The sequence below is a fragment of the Eretmochelys imbricata genome, chromosome 7 (genome assembly GCF_965152235.1).
Source record: "Eretmochelys imbricata isolate rEreImb1 chromosome 7, rEreImb1.hap1, whole genome shotgun sequence".
Taxonomy (NCBI): Eukaryota; Metazoa; Chordata; order Testudines; family Cheloniidae; genus Eretmochelys; species Eretmochelys imbricata.
Window position 1 is genome coordinate 46,352,088 of NC_135578.1, and position 12,559 is coordinate 46,364,646.

Genomic DNA, 12,559 nt, shown 5'->3' on the forward strand with positions numbered 1-12,559 from the left:
CATGTGCTGAGCTCCTGCAGTTCTCACTGCTGCCTGGGAGATTGTTTTAAGTCAAGGTGATTGAAGTCAGTGATTGAAATCATGATTTAAATCATCAGGTGGGAAGCCTTGATTTAACTCATTGGTTATAATGAACTTTTCCATTTGCATTTCAGTTACTTCCTAAAGAAATGTGCATTCTCACTGGTTGATGTAATCATTTAAAACATGTTGATTTAAAACTAGAGTCTTTGCACTAGACACGTTACAACTTTTTGCTACGTCGGAGGGTACACAATAACTATAAACATTTATTTAAGCAATTCTGTAGCTTATTATTTTCAGATTCTTGTTACTTGTACACTTTTAGTATGTTTGGAAATGGTGAATGATATATTGCTTATTTACAGCAGAATTAGCTTTTGGCTCATTATTTGGGCCGAGCTGCATTAGGATGGTAACTGGAATTGAATTAAACACACAATGGCAAATACAATTTATTTTTATTAAACAAAACAACTTTAAACTTTTTGGCCACATAAACATCTCTTATCAAAGCATGTTTCGCATTTACAACTAAACGCCAATAAGTTTCGGCCTTAACATATTTTGGGTTAAAATCAGATTTCCTTTTAAACAGGTTTATTTTTAAAAAGAAAAATGCTATAATGTAAGTAACAAAATAAAAAATGTCTGATTTTAAATAAAAAAATCTAATTTAAAATTTTTTCAAAAAAAAAAAATCTTTTAAAAAAAAAATCCACTCGGCTTTGCTGGCTTGGGCCAGCAAAGAATTAATTGCATCTGAGAATTAATTGCATCAGTGGCAATAGAAACTCTGGCACCAGCAGAGGAGTCGTGGGACAAACCCCAGCGCAGGCATGCTGCACCTTTGTAAAAACCACTTGCACGTGTGGTGTTGCATCGGTGTGGGAAGAGCAGCACAAATCCCCCCCTGTGGACAAGCTGTCAGGCAATATCTAAAGGGAATCAATTCTCCAGCTCCATCAATTCTCCAACAGCTGATCCCTGTAGGAGTGGGGCTGAAATCCCACCCTCCCATTCCTATTCACAGCCCCACCCAACCAGGAGCATTCTGAACTACGGAACTCCTTGTAAAGAGGGCTTTAAACCTGAGGGTCAGGCTCATTGGACTGATGGGGGAGTACAATCAGTATGGAAAGGCACAAAGAATCCCAAGCCCACACAGCAAGTCAGTGGCAGAATCATTGCTTAATAAGCATAGAATATCAGGGTTGGAAGGGACCTCAGGAGGTCATCTAGTCCAACCCCCTGCAGGACCAATCCCAACTAAATCATCCCAGCCAGGGGATTTGTCAAGCCTGACCTTGAAAACTTCTAAGGAAGGAGATTCCACCACCTCCCTAGGTAACCCATTCCAGTGCTTCACCACCCTCCTAGTGAAAAAGTTTCTCCTAATATCCAACCTAAACCTCCCCCACTGCAACTTGAGACCATTACTCCTTGTTCTGTCATCAGCTACCACTGAGAACAGTCTAGCTCCATCCTCTTTGGAACCCCCTTTCAGGTAGTTGAAAGCAGCTATCAAATCCCCGCTCATTCTTCTCTTCCGCCGACTAAACAATCCCAGTTCCCTCAGCCTCTCCTCATAAGTCATGTGTTCCAGTCCCCCAATCATTTTTGATGCCTTCCGCTGGACTCTTTCCAATTTGTCCACATCCTTCTTGTAGTGTGGGGCCCAAAACTGGACACAGTACTCCAGATGAGGCCTCACCAATGTTGAATAGAGGGGAACAATCACATCCCTCGATCTGCTGGCAATGCCCCTACTTATACAGCCCAAAATGCCGTTAGCCTTCTTGGCAACAAGGGCACACTGACTCATATCCAGCTTCTCGTCCACTGTAACCCTTAGGTCCTTTTCTGCAGAACTGTTGCCTAGCCATTCGGTCCCTAGTCTGTAGCGGTGCATGGGATTCTTCTGTCCTAAGTGCAGGATTCTGCACTTGTCCTTGTTGAACCTCATCAGATTTCTTTTGGCCCAATCCTCTAACTTGTCTAGGTCCCTCTATATCCTATCCCTACCCTCCAGCATATCTACCACTCCTCCCAGTTTAGTGTCATCTGAAAACTTGCTGAGGGTGCAATCCACGCCATCCTCTAGATCATTAATGAAGATATTGAACAAAACCGGCCCCAGGACTGACCCTTGGGGCACTCCGCTTGATACCAGCTGCCAACTAGACATGGAGACATTGACCACTACCTGTTGAGCTCGACGATCTAGCCCGCTTTCTATCCACCTTATAGTCCATTCATCCAGCCCATACTTCTTTAACTTGCTGGCAAGAATACTGTGGGAGACTGTATCAAAAGCTTTGCTAAAGTTAAGGAATAACACATCCTCTGCTTTCCCCTCATCCACAGAGCCAGTCATCTCATCATAGAAGGCAATTAGGTTACTCAGGCATGACTTGCCTTGGTGAATCCATGCTGTCTGTTCCTGATCACTTTCCTTTCTTCTAAGTGCTTCAGAATTCATCCCTTGAGGACCTGCTCCATGATTTTTCCAGGGATTGAGGTGAGGCTGAGTGGCCTGTAGTTCCCTGGACCCTCCTTCTTCCTTTTTTCATCATTATTCATTTGCTATTAAAATAGCACCTTGAGGACCTCAGCCAAGATCAGGGCCCTGTTGTGCTATGCACTATGCAGAGACAATCCCTGTTCTGTAGAGCTCAAGCTGGCTAAGTAAACCCAGGTGCAAGGGAAAGGGACTTGCCCACAGTGCTGCACTGTGGCATCATTAATTACGTTTTTAGGATGCCCAAATGTTTAGGTGCCCATCCCTATAGGATTTCAGTCATTTTACAGCAGAGCCAAACAGTTTCCAAGGGATGGGGAGCAGGTGTCCCCCTTCCCTCAGCATAGTCACCTCTGTCCTTGAGGAATCCCAAGATCACAGAGTGCACTAGCCGGGGAATCTAATGCCTGCAGGCTGCAGCTATTGAAAAGCCTGCTCAAAAAGGTACCTCTTGCATCTTGCCCAGATCGCAAGGCAGCCAGACTCTGTGCATGGGAGCATCCTGCAGAGATAGGCTTGTATTGCAGCAGCACTGGCATGTGTGCAAGCAATGTGACAATGTTTGCAGTACTGGGTCCTGGTCTACAGTAGGAGGGTGAATCCACACCCCTGAGAGACTGATCTCTGCTGACCTAATCCCTGGTGTAGACCATGCTTCTCCTGCCCTAGCTGCCACCTCTTGGGGAGGTGGGTTACCTGTGCCAATGGGAGAATCCCTTCCCATTGGTGTAGGCAGTGGCTACAGAGGGGCAGACGGGCCTGTCACACACCCACCCTTAACTCCAGTGCTTTTTACTTGGTTTGGCTTGCCTGGGGGGGTGGATGGGTACAGCCTGAGAGAACACAATTCCCCCCCCCCTGCCCCCGCACAGCTGCTAACATGCTCACAGTGTCATGTCGAGGAGGGGGAGGGATAGCTCAGTGATTTGAGCATTGGCCTGCTATACCCAGGGTTGTGAGTTCAATCCTTGAGGGGGCCATTTAGGGATTTGGGGCAAAAATTGGGGATTGGTCCCGCTTTGAGCAGGCAGTTGGACTAGATGACCTCCTGAGGTCCCTTCCAACCCTGATATTCTATGCAGGTTAATACTTCTTGAGTGACACTAGTCCTCCAATTCCTTCCCACAATTTCCCCACCACGCACCCAGAAAGGTCAGAGGACATCTCCCACAATTCATGGGTGGATGATGTAGATGTTCAGGCTCTAGGACCACACCATAGTTAAACAGCCCCTTAGCTGGAGCCTCTGGAGTCTGCATCAGCTGGCCTGTACCAGCTGTGGGGTTTTAATTGCAGTGTAGCCAGACCATTACTGTTCTCTCTCCTTTGATTCACCACTTCAGTGCCGGGGCTTTGAGAGGCTGGCATCAAAGAGCCATTTTCCACCCTCATGACCACATTTCTTCCTGCCATCCCCCCAGAGCGGCTGCTGCTTGGGCCACCTGTCCCCTCTGCAAGGGGGAAGAAGAGAGGCTCGGGGGCAACAAATAAAATGAGCAACAGTAGTGAAGAAAGGAAGTGTGTGTGTGTGTGTGGGGGGGGGGGGTGCTGTTCCAGCGCCATGCAGGAGCAGCAACAGGTGTATCCCCACCATAGTGGCTCTTCTGGGCCTGGGCAATGCCTGGAGCACCGCTAGGCAGAGAGGTTGCCCTGGGTAACAGCATAGAGGGTGGCAGCTAGATGCACATACTGCATTCTGTCCTGATGAGTTCCCCCTCCCCCCCCGCCCCCAGAGTAAATTGTACAGATGTTCTATCTCATGTGATATATTATATCCTCCTCTACATACAGCGATGCTTGCATTTCCCCCTCCTCGGCCTGGAGCTGCCTCTCCTGTGAGCTGGGTGTATGTCCATCGTGCCCTTTCCTGATGGACTAAAACCTGCACATGTTCCGGCATCCTGGCCAGGAAGCTGAGACAGCGGAGCTCAGCCTGCATGCTCCCCACATCCCCCCCAGGGGTTTGGGCAGAGCAAACCCAGTGCTCATCACAAGGCCAGGGCTGGGGCTGGCCTGAGACTCCTGTCAGTGTTCACTGTTTGCTGGAAGCCTTGGGAAAACACTAGCTGGTAATTGCAGGCTGCTATAAATGGAATGTGCCTGTCTGGGGACAGCGCTGAGCAGTGGGAGGGAGCCCTGAGTGACCTGATGCCCCAAGATGGTCCTAGGTGGCTGCAGGATGGCGGGGGGTGGGGGGCAGATGGAGCAGAGCCCTGACCCTCCACAGCCTAGGATTGCGCCTGAACGACAGCCCTGTGGGTTGGGTGGGGGAGCTGGTGTGTTTCACACGCCACCTCCAGGGGATGAAATAAAGGGGCTGGTGGATACCCTGTGCCAAGGTTCAATCCTGCGTCTCCAGAAGTCAAGGGGAAACTCCCGCTGGGATCAGGATCAGGCCTCAAAATGAAATCCAAATAATAGAGGACAACTGCCCTCCCCTGCAAGAGGGCCAGTTCACTATTGCTATAAAGGATACGAGTCCAGGAGACTTTCACCTACTTGTGCTAGCCGTGAACATGGCTCAAAGTCTGCAAAAAGGCAAAGGAAACAGCCAGTGATATTTAACCCAAAGCAGGTGGGCAGTCATTGCTAAAAGGTACAGGGCAAAGGAAGCACAGTTACAAAAATGGATTCCCTGTTCCCTCTATATCAGTGGCTGTCAACCTTTCCAGACTACTGTGCCCCTTTCAGGAGTCTGATTTGTCTTGTGTACCCCAAAGTTTCACCTCACTTGAAAACTACTTGCTTACAAAATCAGACATAAAAAGTGTCACAGCACACTATTACTGAAATATTGCTGACTCTCTCATTTTCATATAATTATAAAATAAATCAATTGGAATATAAATATTGTGCTTACATTTCAGTGTATATATAGAGCAGTATAAACAAACCATTGTCTGTATGAAATTTTAGTTTGTACTGATTTCGTTCATGCTTTTTAAGTAGCCCGTTGTAAAACCAGACAAATATCTAGATGAGTTGATGTACCCCCTCAAAGACCTCTGAGTACCCCCAGGGGGTGGACGTACTCCTGGTTGAGAAGTAGTGCTCTATACTATTCCAGGACTTAATTCAAGGCAGCTTCAAGCCAATGCTTCTTTGCCTTGATATTGTTGGATATAAATCCTTCTTACAGTGCAAAAGGCTTAGGAAAGCCATTTTTCTCTCTACTGCCCTTGTTCTGTCTTTTTTGCTCCCAGTGTCTACTGTAGCAGTCTTTTAATGCAACTTGTGGAACTCCCTGCTGCAGGATGTTATTGAGGCAAACAGTATACCCAGGATCAAAAAGGTCTAGGCACTTAAAGGAATAAAAGGAGCACCCATCATTACACTAGCTATGTGGGGAAATTACAAGGCTCCAGGTCTGTGCACCTTCCTCAGAAGCATCAGAGGCAGGATGCCAGGCTTCACTGTTCCTTCAGGAGCAGCAATGCCTATGTTTGTGGCACTATTAGTGCAGCAGGTCAGGACTGAGGTGCATGGGCAGGGTGTTGTGGCAGCTCAGGGTTGTGTGATTAAGGGGTGCAGTGAAGTTAGCTTCCATGGTGTCTGTGTGGGGTAGTCCTCCCCCAGCTTGGCATTTGCTTTGTTAGGGGCTCCTTCAGTTCTGGAAACAGAATGTCAAAGATCATTTTCAACTAAAGTTGGCTCACCGATTTCTCCCCTCCCCTGGCAGTCCTTATGCTGGAAGCACAGCTCCCTGGTGGGCTTCCCCACACAGCAGTGTCCATCCACTCCATGCCAAAGAGGCACTTTGAGCTTCTCCACACAGCCAACTGGGCATGCAGCTGTGGGCGCTTCTGCGCCCCCCCCCGCCCCAGCACGTGTTCACTAGGGGCCCCGCAGCAGGCGCTGCTTCCCACAGCAGTGCCCTGCCCATATCAATGAGGACTCCAGCAGGGGCATCTTTCTCCCAGCAGTATCTTGGCAATGCAGGCCTAGCAGGTTCTCCGCCACTCCACCCTAGGATAGAAACCAAGCAAGGGCTCCCCTGTACAAGGGATAACGGCCCCAAGCTATAAACCTCTTCCCAAATATACTCTCGGCGGGAGCTTGTCCTAGGTAGAGTTTATATGAACTCTGGGGGGGAAGCGGGTGTCCAGTGGATGGAAACAAGCTGCAGATGATGAATCCAAGCTTAAATTAAACAGTCCCGACAGCTTTATGTAATCAACTGTCCAGAACGACAAGTGTGTTCTCACTCCGTTTGGAGCAGGGCGTGCTGGTGGGTGCAGGCGGCCGGGCAAGGGCACTTCTGCGTGTCTGGCTTCAGAGCCAGGACTGTGGCAGGGAAGACGCACCTGGATACTGTCAGTGGGAGCCGGGCCAGTCTTTGTGGGTTCTGGAGTCGGGGACGGGGGGCAAGGTTTTGGTGAATTTTCTCTCTCATGAAAAAGGACCAGTGTCCCTGGGCAGAGCTGGTCATGATCCCAGGATGAGCCGTACATGCCCCTTGCTTGACCTGCAGCTCCTTCACCTCTGTGCCAATGATCCGCCACCTGGCCAGCAGCACTTCTGCCCCCTCCGCCCCACAGCTCTCCAGATGCACCTCAGTCTCGACCTAAAGCACTCCCCCAGTGTTACGGCCTGGCCACCCACCCCACAACTATGGCACGGCCCTTCAAACCTGAAAACTAGAGTCCTCTGTAGAACAGCGCCAGCTTCCCAGCTATGCTGCTGTGGGCTGCAGCTACCAGCTGTTGCCTAGATACCAGTCCACCATGAGCTGCACTGAAACTGGACAGGCTTTTCACATAGGCAACCAAGCAGCCTTCAGATAGTTACAACTTAATCACTGTTGACCTGGGTTGGCTTTGAGCCATTGACCGGAGTCGTGCATTCCCGATCCCACTGGCCACCCAGGCTACCGGGGCAGTGCCACTCTCCTTGTGCCAAGCTCAGACAGCACTCTGGGAGCAACGGATCGCAGGCTGAGACTCGGTGACTTTGTCTGTGCGTCCTGTAGCATCGTTCAATGCGCCTCCATTAGAGCCGATCCCTGATTGAGGGATTTGTACCCATCTACAGGTGGAAGATGACCACTATAGGGGAGGGTGTAAACACCACAAATGGGTTACCCCATAGAATTCCTCCCAAGGGCTGTAATTAGGAGTTATGGGAGGAAACTGAGCTAAGGAGCTGTCGACTGAATTTCAGGAAACCCGTATCCTGGGCAGTGAGATCTAGGCTGTGGATCACCTCCCAAAATGGAAGCGTATGTTGCGCTTGAGCCTTCTGAGCTGTAGGATGGCACCAACAGCAATGACAACATGCTCCCTGCTCCATCCCTCCAGCCCAATGGGGCCTGCCATGTGCGCTGCACTGCTCAGCAGTTCTTGATTGTTTCCTAAGTGATCCAGAAACGACATTTGCAGGAGATTGCTGGCTCACGTTCCTGTTTGGAGCTAGATGGGCCATGCCCAGGATGATGGGGTCAACAGCTGGGTGCAGCTCAGGGGAGCAGCCAGTGGCGACAGCCAGAAGGGGGTTGCACGCAGTCTGTGAGCGTTACAGGGTGGTAAAGATCCCTGTGCTGGAAGAGGAGCCTCCTGCTAGATCAGGTTGTGGGTGACTCACTCTTAGGTTGCCTGAGATAGGAGAGCTCAGTGCCTTTTACTCTCCCTCCCCCAGATACCCGCTGCATTGGGCTGGCATTGCGCTGCAATGTGGGAGAGCTAGGCATGAGTGGATTAGCCGCAGATCCTGTGCTTAAATCCAGGCTTCACGCTCCTGGGGGGCCTGATGCTGCAGTCCTGCTTTCACCTGCAGATGCTCTCCTGAGTCAGCAGGAGCTGGAGCCGGGGGCGCTAACGAAGCGACAGGTTCAGCCCTTGCTGGAAGGGATGGAGAGCATTAGGATGCGCTGCCATGCCCCCGTGACCATTTTGGACGTGCTGAGGATGGACTGCAGCGTCTGGATGGGGCAAGAATGGAGGAGCTCATCAGGGCTGCAGGAGGGACTTGGATGGTATGTCTATGCTGCTAATAGACACCTGCGGCTGGCCTGTGCCGGCTGAGTGAGGCTAAGGCTCGTGGGGCATTTAACTGAGGTGGCTCGGGCTGCAGCCTGAACTCTGGGACCCTGCAAGGTGGGAGGGTCGCAAAGCCCAGGCTCCAGCCTGAACCCAAATGTCTACACTGCAATTAAACAGCCCCTGGGCCTAAGTCAGCTGGCATGGGCCAGTCGTGGGTGTCTAATTGCAGTATAGGCACACCCAGAGAGCCCCCCCAATTCCATGAGCAAAAGTGGATCATGCACTGAGTCAGGCCTTGCCTGCTGGAGAAAGGGTGACTGACAGGGCCATGAATGACCACCATCCCGCAAAAAGAACGAGGAGGACTTGTGGCACCTTTAGAGAATAACAAATGTATTTGAGCATAAGCTTTCGTGGCCTAAAGCTTATGTCTGTCTCACACTTGCTCAGGGCATAAGCAGGAGGCATTTCCAGGCCATCCTGCCCCCCTACTGTGTAGCGCGTCGCTCTGGCGCTGTGCTTACTGGATCTAAATCGGGATAGGGGCCTCTCTCTGTGTATTCGTTCGAGTGTTTGAGTGGTGTGTTAGTGTGCTGCTACTTGCATCTCCACATACATGTTATGTGTAAGGGGTGGTACCAGTATGCATGGGCACATACTCATCTGCATACATCTGTGTGCAGAGACACATACCTCTGTCTGTTGGCCCATGCCTGTGCCTCTGTAAAAACAGATGTGTGCACTTGTCTGCATGAAAACGTGTGCCGAAATCTCTCTATGCTCCATGAATTCCACGGAGGTTTCAGTTCCTATGGTGAAGCATGATGGATTCCCCAGCAGCTGTGGCTGCTCCCTGCTTAATGCAGGGGCTCAGGGCAAGGCAGCTGTCCTCTTTCTCTAAATGAGATGACAAAGACAAAAATAAATGAGTTCCTTTCCCTCCCTGCCCCACTTCCCTCCCCTGCTGCGTTTCCCCTGGTGCTTCCAGGCGAGGGGAACAGCCCTCCGTGCTGTGAGTGTGCATGGGTCGCTGGATGGCACGTACTGTTCGTGTGAGCCTTACGCGTACTTAACATCTCATCCCTTGTGGAAGTGACCTTAAGAGGCAGGAGTGTGAAGGCTGGGCCCAGAGCCCATGTGACAGCAGGACAGCCAATGCATGTACTGTACAAAACGTGGCCCGTAACCTCCAGTTGTTTGGGGTGATAGAGATGAGTCAGGAACCTGTCTGTGCAGAGTCCTGAAGGCGGACAGAGGGCGGGAGCAAGAGGAAGGGAGGAATTCTGCAGCATTTCTCCAGTTTGAGCGCTGCTAACAGAGTATAACAGGCACATTCTGTGCAAGCTTCCCTCATACCTATTCTCTGCCAGGGCCCCTCCGTCCTGATTTGTGATCCCCTGGCTACTCCAGCACTGCGACCCTCACACAGTCTTGCCTATGCCCCTCAGTCCTGATTGACAAGATTCAATGCGGTTATCGCAATTATCACTCTGTGCAGATTTCTCCCAAAAGTGGCAACACGGAAGTGTGCTAAGTTCCAGGAACGTGAAGGAACAGGCTCTGTCTGCTCTCAGCACACACACCCCTGCCATGCTCCTCCTTGGTTGAGCTGCTTTAGCTTTTCACCATCTGCCTTTCATACCTGCCAGGTAGGAGAACCCACCGCTCCCAGGTATGTGGTAATAACGACTGTAGCAGACACAGTTCCGTCCACCCGATAACTCAATGCCAGAGAGCCTGGCAGCAGGTCTTGTCCAGATCAGGAGAACTTTATGGCTGTTTTGACACATGAGGCTGTGAGCTCTTACTTCAGTTTTTATTCTATCTATGTCATGATGTAAAGAGTTCACAGCCCTTCCAGGGTTCAGCTGTTTTGTCAATTTCACTCCATATGCTGGGCGGTTGCCTTGGCTTTCTTCTCTTCCCCTATTCCGTGGATGGAACTATGTCTATCAAAACTATGCCGAGTTCTCTGAGAACCCGGCAAATCCCAACTGCCAAAACTCTCTCTTCCACTGAAAAGAACTTTCCATCTGTTCCATGGACAGGATCAGTGGAATCAGGACTTGGCAGGCTGCTCTCCAGGGAGCAGATCTTTGTCTGTCTGGAGAGGTCTCTGGGAGTTCTGCTCCCTGAGGTTCAAATCTGTGGCACCATGCCCCTGACAGCTTGTAACGCAAATGGGGAATGACTGAGCCCATTGATGGCCAAGGTGGTTAATACCACCCTAGGAGAGGTTAGGGAACTGGCTTCCCTCTAACAAGTGGCTGTTAATCCCATAATTTGGAAACTATTGTCTGTGGCTGGCGCACTTACCAGCTCTCTCTCTCTGTCTCTAACCTTCCATTCTTGAGCAAGGCCGTTGTAGTGTTGATCCCTCCCCACTTTGGTTTCAGGCCTGAGTAATGCACAGAGCCTGCACTTGTCTCACTGGCTGGCAGTGGGCCAAGGGGAGGTGTTAATGCTGATGCTTTCAGATCACTTGTCTGCCTTTGGTAGTGTTGACCATGGGGTTTTGTTGACTTGCCCGCATGGAGCGAATCCCCACCTTCTACGACCTGTCCACTCTTTCTCCGGCAGATGAATCCTGCTAGGAAGCAGTGGGCCAAGCTGGCATAGGGAGGTACCATCTGACCTCCCCTCTACCCGCAAGCGTGGGTCTGGTCTGGCCCAAGAGCTGCAGGGAGCCCCCAGGTGCTGAGTACCTGTGGTCATTGCAGTCATTGCAGTGGGAAAAGGTGTCCCAACTGACTGGAGAGGACCTCCCAGGCTACACCTACAACATAGGATTGACTTACTGCCTCCCTGAGGCCAAATTGAGTGACTGATTCTTGACCAGTGAATATGATGCCTCAGAGTAAAATCTAAGCCAGACAAAATATTATATCACATGAGCCCCAGTAGGGTGGAGAGCCTCTGGGACTGTGGCTCAGGATTCACCCATCCCTAGCTATCAATGCCACCTGTTCAGATCCTATCTGGTGGTTCGCACCGTTGCCATCTCCACACTGTCAACCCTTGATCTCTCACCATCTCTGTTTGGAAGAGCGGTGCATGAAGTTGCCTGGCTCCCGCTTCCTTGACCAGCCTGGCAGGTCTTCTCTGTGGGGGGTAAGCCACAAGGCAAACTAAGCCAGATGGCAGCTGGGCCGCGTTTGGACAGTTTGAGAGGAAGAGGGCTGGGCTTCTCTCCAGACAAAGCCCAGGGTCAGAAACGCGAGACAAGTGTGTGGCAGCCACACCTCAAGCTGAACCAGCAACGTGGCCTGCTTTCCTGCCTGTTTGCCAGAATCCCCACTCTGATGAACCACTGACTCTGAAAAGCAAGAAAATGTGTGCAGCTGGTACCCTGCTCCTCACACTAGGCTCAGGCCTCTGCCCAGAGTACGCCTTCTTGGCTTCCGTGTTAATTATAGCAACAGCAAGCACTGCCATGCTTTCCACCCCAATCCCCTCTTTCACCATCCTGGAACCTCCTATACTTTCTGCCTTTGGGACTGAAGTTCTCTCCTTGCAGATGAATGGAGCGCTTGCTGGTTACAGTTTGAGGAGAGCCAATTCAGTCATTCTGAAGGACGAGGAGAAGGAATAAATCATGTTTCATCCCATGATTTAAAAAAAAAAAAATCATCCTGCAACCTTTTGAGGAGAACACCACAGCTGAAACGACTGGTGGGAAGAAGTTGGCATTTGGCCTGGAAATAGCCCTGACAGAGGAGATGTATCTTTGAGTCTTCAGGTGAGAAATGGGTTTAGAATGACCAAGTTGGGAGCCAGTGCATAGCAAACTCTGCATGCCTGAGACATTTGACACAGAACTTTTCACCCAGCTCTTAGAATGTGCAGCCAGGGAAGCATTCACTGCACAAAGCATGCACGGCCAGCTCAGAGGAAAAGGTAAGTGAGGGGCTGAGGTACGGACATCAGAGGACCCCTTGGCTTAGTCCTTCTGGAGGACATAAGGTGCAAAAGAGTGAGGCAGGGCTGCTGTCTACTCTTTAAGGCTCACAAGAGGCAGTTCTGCTGTGATGGACCATAG